The 7,538-nt window shown below is 50.9% G+C and overlaps 1 long non-coding RNA gene across 1 annotated transcript; it reads right to left on the minus strand.

The window, feature by feature from the left end:
• Positions 1 to 2,989: 2,989 nt before the first annotated feature.
• Positions 2,990 to 4,130, minus strand: LOC144247424 (uncharacterized). Its single transcript, XR_013341136.1, has 2 exons — positions 3,544 to 4,130; positions 2,990 to 3,387 (listed from the first exon to the last, which is right to left on the minus strand). It is a non-coding gene; the product is annotated as an uncharacterized LOC144247424 (long non-coding RNA).
• Positions 4,131 to 7,538: the final 3,408 nt, after the last annotated feature.

Genomic DNA, 7,538 nt, shown 5'->3' on the forward strand with positions numbered 1-7,538 from the left:
AGTCAGGTTTTAGGCCAGGGCCAGGGGCCCCTGGGCACATCCTTTTTCCATTTTCCCTGGGAAAGAAAACTCAGCAGTCCAGGTTCCTGATGTCAGTTTGTAGGGCTCCCTTGGGTCTATCAGGGCAGCACAAGTTTGAGGTGGGGACAACTTCGGTGTGGGGTCCATCCTTCGATATAAGGATTCTTTGCAGTCAGGGCCAGGGGCCCCTGGGCACATCCTTTGGCCATTTTCCCTGGGAAAGAAAACTCAGCAGTCCAGGTTCCTGATGTCAGTTTGTAGGGCTCCCTTGGGTGTATCAGGGCAGCACAAGTTTGAGGTGGAGACAACTTCGGTGTGGGGTGCATCCTTTGATATAAGGATTCTTTGCAGTCAGGGCCAGGGGCCCCTGGGCACATCCTTTTTCCATTTTCCCTGGGAAAGAAAACTCAGCAGTCCAGGTTCCTGATGTCAGTTTGTAGGGCTCCCTTGGGTCTATCAGGGCAGCACAAGTTTGAGGTGGGGACAACTTCGATGTGGGGTCCATCCTTCGATATAGGGATTCTTTGTAGTCAGTCCCAGCCCAGGGCCAGGGGCCCCTGGGCACATCCTTTTTCCATTTTCCCTGGGAAAGAAAACTCAGCAGTCCAGGTTCCTGATGTCAGTTTGTAGGGCTCCCTTGGGTCTATCAGGGCAGCACAAGTTTGAGGTGGGGACGACTTCGGTCTGTGCTCCATCCTTTGATATAGGGATTTTTTGCAGTCAGGTCCAGGGGCCCCTGGGCACATCCTTTGGCCATTTTCCCTGGGAAAGAAAACTCAGCAGTCCAGGTTCCTGATGTCAGTTTGTAGGGCTCCCTTGGGTCTATCAGGGCAGCACAAGTTTGAGGTGGGGACAACTTCGGTGTGGGGTCCATCCTTTGATATAAGGATTCTTTGCAGTCAGGGCCAGGGGCCCCTGGGCACATCCTTTTTCCATTTTCCCTGGGAAAGAAAACTCAGCAGTCCAGGTTCCTGATGTCAGTTTGTAGGGCTCCCTTGGGTGTATCAGGGCAGCACAAGTTTGAGGTGGGGACAACTTCGGTCTGGGGTCCATCCTTCAATATAAAGATTTTTTGCAGTCTGGACCCAGCTTAGGGCCAGGGCCTCCTGGGCACGTCCTTTGCCATTTTCCCTGGGAAAGAAAACTCAGCAGTCCAGGTTCCTGATGTCAGTTTGTAGGGCTCCCTTGGGTCTATCAGGGCAGCACGAGTTTGAGGTGGGTGCTCTTTGGGCCTGGGTTATATTTTTCTATGTTCATATTTCCTGCACTCAGTTGTCCACGCAGGGACGCAAGGTTCTGTGCGCTAATTCCAGATCTTTTGCCTAGGAAAGCACGCTCGCCGGTCTTGGTTCCTGAAGTCAGTTTGCGATTTGTGCTTGGGATCATCAAGGCAACCCCTCATCGACATGAAAGCAGCTTGGGTCCACAACACATCCTTCTCCATTCAGATTTTCAAGGGGCAACCCTTTTTTCGTGGCCCCTGGCTCTTGGACTCTGTCGCTGGCCCTATTCTTTGTGAAACATGGCTCACTCTCTACACTTCCTGATGTCAGTGTCGAGGAGGTGCTTGTCTCTTCCAGGGCAGGGAGAATTCTTGCTGGCAGGAGTTTTTCTCCTGGATAAATCCTGTGCCATTCAGAACAAAAAGATGTAGAAAGTCACTTGGGGCCACAGGCCTTGTGACCCGACCTCTGCCCATTTTCCGTGTAAAACCTACCTCACCCTCCCTGTGTGTTGATGTGTGTTCACTGGAGGCGTGCTGCTCTCCAAAGGCAGTGAGAGTTCCTGGTGGTGGCAGATGTGGTCTGCGAGAAATCATTCACTGTTTGCAATTTTGGTAGCACAATTCCTGTTTGGCCAGGGGAAAGATTGTTAATTATCTTGGCAATGAAAATCTGGCACCCCATTGTTTAAGGGTCTGGCAAAGGCCTGCGTAGGGAAGGGAACACCCCACAGGACCTTTCTTCACCTCATCCCCCACTCCTAGGTGTAGCAGCTCCCCGTGTGAGCAGCTGCTTTCAGTACAGCTACCTGGGCACACCTGCACAGGGAGCTGCTAATCCAGAGGGGCTAACAGGGGTATCCCAAGTGTCCCTCCAGGAGCTATGGCTGGAACATCCAGCAGGGATCGGGGAGCAGCTGGACCCACCCGGGCACGGAGCATCCCTTTGAGAAAATGCCGAGGGAAGAGCCCTCTTGCCAAGGGGCAGCACCTGAGCAGGCCGGGCAGCATGTGGGGTTCCACGGGAGAGCTTTCAACTTTCCCCTTTTATTGTGTCAGTCCCTCCTTAGAACCCCCAGACCTTCCACAGCGCTCCCAGAAAAAAGAGGGGTTATGGAGAGAAAAGGGGTTTAAATTGTGGGAAAAAGCTTCCTTTTCCATTATTTCTTGTGTTCAAATCATGAGGGAATCCATTTCCCCTGCAATTTGTAATGCAGGGTGTATTCAATATATATTCAAGTACTGTTTATAGAAAGATTTTTTTTTTTGTTTTTGTTTTTATTTGGTTAGAGGCAGGGCATTAATGGAAAAAATATGAATATACATTTTATTTTGATATCGTTCTAAATATGGAAATATATATTCAATGTATACAGATATATATAAAAATATAAAATAGAAATAAAAATAGTATTAGGAAGAGATAGACTATAAATAACACCATACATCAATCTACATTTAAAATGTAAATTTGACTATAAATGCTAAAAATAGAAATAAATTTAAATGGAGTTTAAATAAAGGTTTTTTTTAAAAGATTTTTACTTGGATAGAGTCAGGTTTTTATTTTAATCAATATAAACCTTTTAGAACTCTAAATCTAACTATAGAAATATGTAAGCAATCTATTAAGATATTGTCATGGTTTGACACTGGCACAATGCCAGTGCCCCCATGAAAATGTGATCCCTACCTTGAATGCTGTGAAGTGGAATCTAGAATAGAGCAAAGCAGGCCCAAGCTTAATAACAGGAAAAAAAACTTTATTAAACTACTACTACTAAAGAAAAGAGAAAACTAAAGAAGGGGGGAAAAGAACCACACAAAGATCAAATGAAAACCTTGCAAAACATTCCTCCCCCCACCACCCAACTCCAACAAACCACAGTGAGACACAATCTGGACCCCAATCAGGTTTCCACCCTCCAAGCAATCGATACTCAGTCCATCGAGGGAACAGAGTCTCTCCTGTGCCACAGACCCCCCAAGAAACACAGCTGCCACATCCTGTGTTTCCATGTCACACATGGCACCGCCCGGAGAAAAAGTTTGCCATGGTGACCCTTCTCCTTTCAATGCACAGTGCTCTCACCACCAATGCATGGATGGTCACTGCCTTTAGGATTTTTCCTTTCAAGGATGCCCTGCCAAGAGGGGAGAAAACAACAGTTCAGTTTTTCATTGTTTGGGACCACAGTCCCCCCCCATTTTCCCCTGGGGCCGAGGGCTCAAGAACAGAGATCTTCTTCTCTTCTCTTTTCCTTTCCAGGGCAAGGGGGCGCCACCACAAACCCCCCAACCTTTTCTCTCTTCACTCCACTTTTGTCTTTTTCCCAGCTGAAGCAGGTCTCTTGACTCACTGGCATCCTCCCAAAACACAGTCCCTCTTGAAGGAGAAGATTTGGTTCAGGTTGTGGCTAACATGGAAAAGTCCAGCCAAAAGCCACTCCTTGTCCCCCTCCCATCCAGAATTCCTCCTTCCAACATCCCATCCCAGGGTCCAAGGTGTCCCTCTTCCTCTCTTTCAAACCGAGGAGGGGAAAGGAAAATTCATAAAGCTTTCATTTTCTCAAGGAAGGGTTAAAAGTCCGAACTCCCAGGATGGCTCGATGCCTGGACATCCAGCAACTCCCACACAACTGGGCACCTTGCAGCAGCTCCCCCCGCTCCTCCTTCCTTGCGGCTTTCTCTCTCCCTCTCGGGAGAGGAACTCTGGGGGGGGGAAATGGAGACATCCCAGATTTCTTCCACCCTTCCATCTGCAGGGGCCAGCCCGGTTCCAGTCCTTTCACCACCCTTGGGGCTTTCGGCCTACCTTTCTCAGGCCATGGGCTTCCCCTCCCGCACCCAGCTCGTGGCTGGGCAGGGGAGGTTTGCACTGCATGCTGACCGGAACCAAAAAGAGCGAGTTCCCCTGGGAATTCTGCTTTCAACCCCTCTGTGTTCTCAGAGGCATGTCTACTTTCAATTGGTCAATATCTAAATTGACCCCTTCCTTCCGGAAAAAATTATCTTTCCGTGTCAAACCACGACAGATATGTATAAAAATATAAAATATAATAAAATATAATAAATGGAATAAATGTAAGGAATTATGAAAATACAATTATATATCAATATACATTATAAATCCGAATGTGAATATAAATGTGAAAAATGTAAAAATAAACTCTGTTGAAATGCAGTTTAAGAGGAAAGGTTTTTTCTTTCGGTTCCTATCGGGTCAGAGGCAGGGTTTTTGTTCCGTTCTTTCCCGCGCGGATCTTTGGGGCATTCGCTGCTGACGGCACAGTGCTGCCGCCGTGTGGGCAGAGAGCGACACTGCAGCCCGCCGCCCGCGGCCGCCATCTTAGGAGTGGCGAGGACGTTGAAATTCGAGGACCCATGTCTGTTTTTTACACTGCCTGAATTGCCCGCACCGCCGGCGCCCCGCAACGGGATTTTCCGCGGCGTTTCTGGTATCGTGCACACGGGCCGTGGGGTCAGCAGCGCCGCAAGCGTGCGGGTTTTTGGCGGGAGCCGACAGGCATCGGCAAAAGACGCCTGTCACCATCAAGGTCCCCACGGGCCGCCATCTTGTCGCGGACTCACTTGACAAGTGCTGCCGCCTTGTGGACACAGGGCGGTACTGCAGCCCCGCAGCCAGCGCGACCCCAAAACCACCGAGACGGCCCCGGGACCCCCAAAATTCCTTTCGGGACCCCAAAAACACCCCTGGGACCCCCAAAATTCCCTTCGGGACCCAGAACACCCCCTGGGACCCCCAAAATTCCCTTCAGAACCCAGAAAACCCCCCTGGGACCACCAAAATTCCCTTCAGGACCCCGAAAACCCCCCTGGGACCCCCAAAATTCCCAGCAGGGTCCCCGAAATTCATCCTGGGAAGCCCCAAAACTCTTTGAGACCCCAAAATTCCCTTCAAGATGCCAAAATTCCCCATGGGACCCCCCAAAACCCCACTGAGACCCCCAAAATTCCCATCAGGGTCACCAAAATTATTTCTGGGACTCCCAAAAACTTGGTGAGACCCCAAAATTCTTTTCAGGACCCCAAAACCTCACCCAGGACCCAAAAAATTCTACTCCGGACCCCCAAAATTCCTCCCAAAAACCCCCAGAGACCCTCAAAATTCTCCCCAGGACTCCAAAAACCCCCTTGGACGCTCAAAATTCCCTTCGGGACACCAACCCCCCCCCCGGGACTCCCAAAATTCCATTCGGGCCCCCAAAAACCCCACTGGGACCCCCAAAATTCCCATCAGGGTCCCCAAAATTCCTTCTGGGACCTCCCAAAAACTTCGTGAGACCCCAAAACTTCCTTCAGGACCCCAAAAGTCCTCATGGGACCCTCCAAAAAGTCCCAGAGACCCCAAAATTCTCTTCAGTAACCAAACTCCCCCCTGGGACTCCCAAAATTCTACACGGGACCCCCAAAATTCCTCCCAAAAACCGCCTGGGACCCTCAAAATTCTCCCCAGGACTCCAAAACCCCCCCTGGGACCCAAAAAAACCTATCAGGGACCCCGAAGTTCCACCTGGGACCCCCAAAAACCCCCTGAGACCCCTAAAATTCCCTTCAGAACCCCAACCCACCCCCGTGGGATCCCCAAAATTCTACCCGGGACCCCCAAAATTCCTCCCAAAAACCCCCTGGGACGCCCAAAATTCCCTTCAGGACCACAAAACCCCCCCTGGGACTCCCAAAATTCCCATTAGGACCCCAAAATCCCCCTTGGACCCCCAAAATTCCCATTAGGACCCCAAAACCCTCCCTGGGACCCCCAAAATTCCCTTCAAAACCCCAAACCCTCCCCCAGGACCCACAAAATTCTACTCGGGACCCCCAAAATTCCTCCCAAAAAAACCCTGAGACCCTGAAAATTCTCCCCAGGACTCCAAAACTCCCCCTGGGACAGCCAAAATTCCCTTTGCGACCCCAAAACCCCCCTTGGGACTCCCAAAATTCCCTTCAGGACCCCAAAATTCCTCCTGGGACCCCACAAATACTTCCAGAGACCCCCAAAATTCCCTTCAGAACCCCAAACCCGCCCCAAGACCCACAAAATTCTACTCGGGACCCCCAAAATTCCTCCCAAAAAAACCCCTGAGACCCACAAAATTCTCCCCAGGACTCCAAAACCCCCCTTGGGACTCCCAAAATTCCCTTCAGAACCCCAAACCCACCCCCAGGACCCCCAAAATTATAATCGGGACCCCCGAAATTCCTCCCAAAAAACCCCTGAGACCATCAAAATTCTCCCCAGGACTCCAAAACCCCCCCTGGGACTCCCAAAATTCCCTTCGGGACCCCAAAACCCACCTGGGAGCCCCAAAATTCCCTTCAGGACCCCAAAATTCCTTCTGGGACCGCCCCCCACAAACTCCCAGAGACCCAAAAATTCCCTTCAGGACCCCAAACCCCCCCTGGGACGCAAAAAATTCTACCCGGGACCCCAAAAATTCCTCCCAAAAAACGCCTGACACCATCAAAACTCTCCCCAGGACTCCAAAACCCCCCGTGGGACCCCCAAAATTCCCATCACGGTCCCCAAAATTCCCTCCTGGGATGCCCCAAAAACTCCCTGAGACCCAAAAATTCCTTTCAGGACCTCAAAACCTCCCCCAGGACCCACAAAATTCTCCCCAGGACTCCAAAACTCCCCCTGGGATGGCCAAAATTCCCTTTGCGACCCCAAAACCCCCCCTGGGACACCCAAAATTCTACCCGGGACTCCCAAAATTCCTCCCAAAAACCCCCTGGGACGCCCAAAATTCCCTTTGGGACCACAAAACACACACTTGGACCCCCAAAATTCCCTTCAGGACCCCAAAATTCCTCCTGGGACCCCCCAAAAACTTGGTGAGACCCCCAAAATTCTCTTCAGAACCCCAAACCCCCCCTGGGACCCAAAAAATTCTACCCGGGACCCCCAAAATTCCTCCCAAAAAATCCCTGAGACCCTCAAAATTCTCCCCAGGACTCCAAAACCCCCCCTGGAACGCCTAAAATTCCCTTTGGGACACCAAAAACCCCCCTCGGGGAACCTAAAAATTCCCATCAGGGTCCCCGAAATTCCTCCAGGGACCCCCCAAAACTCCTTGAGACCCCCAAAGTTCCCTTCAGGTCCCCAAACCCACCCCCAGAACCCCCAAAATTCTACTCGGGACCCCAGAAATTCCTCCCAAAAAAACCCTGAGACCATCAAAATTCTCCCCAGGACTACAATCCCCCCCCCTGGGACTCCCAAAATTCCCTTCGGGACCCCAAAACACCCCTGGGATCCCCAGAATTCCCA

The sequence above is a fragment of the Lonchura striata genome, chromosome 23 (genome assembly GCF_046129695.1).
Source record: "Lonchura striata isolate bLonStr1 chromosome 23, bLonStr1.mat, whole genome shotgun sequence".
In the NCBI taxonomy this organism is placed as follows: domain Eukaryota; kingdom Metazoa; phylum Chordata; class Aves; order Passeriformes; family Estrildidae; genus Lonchura; species Lonchura striata.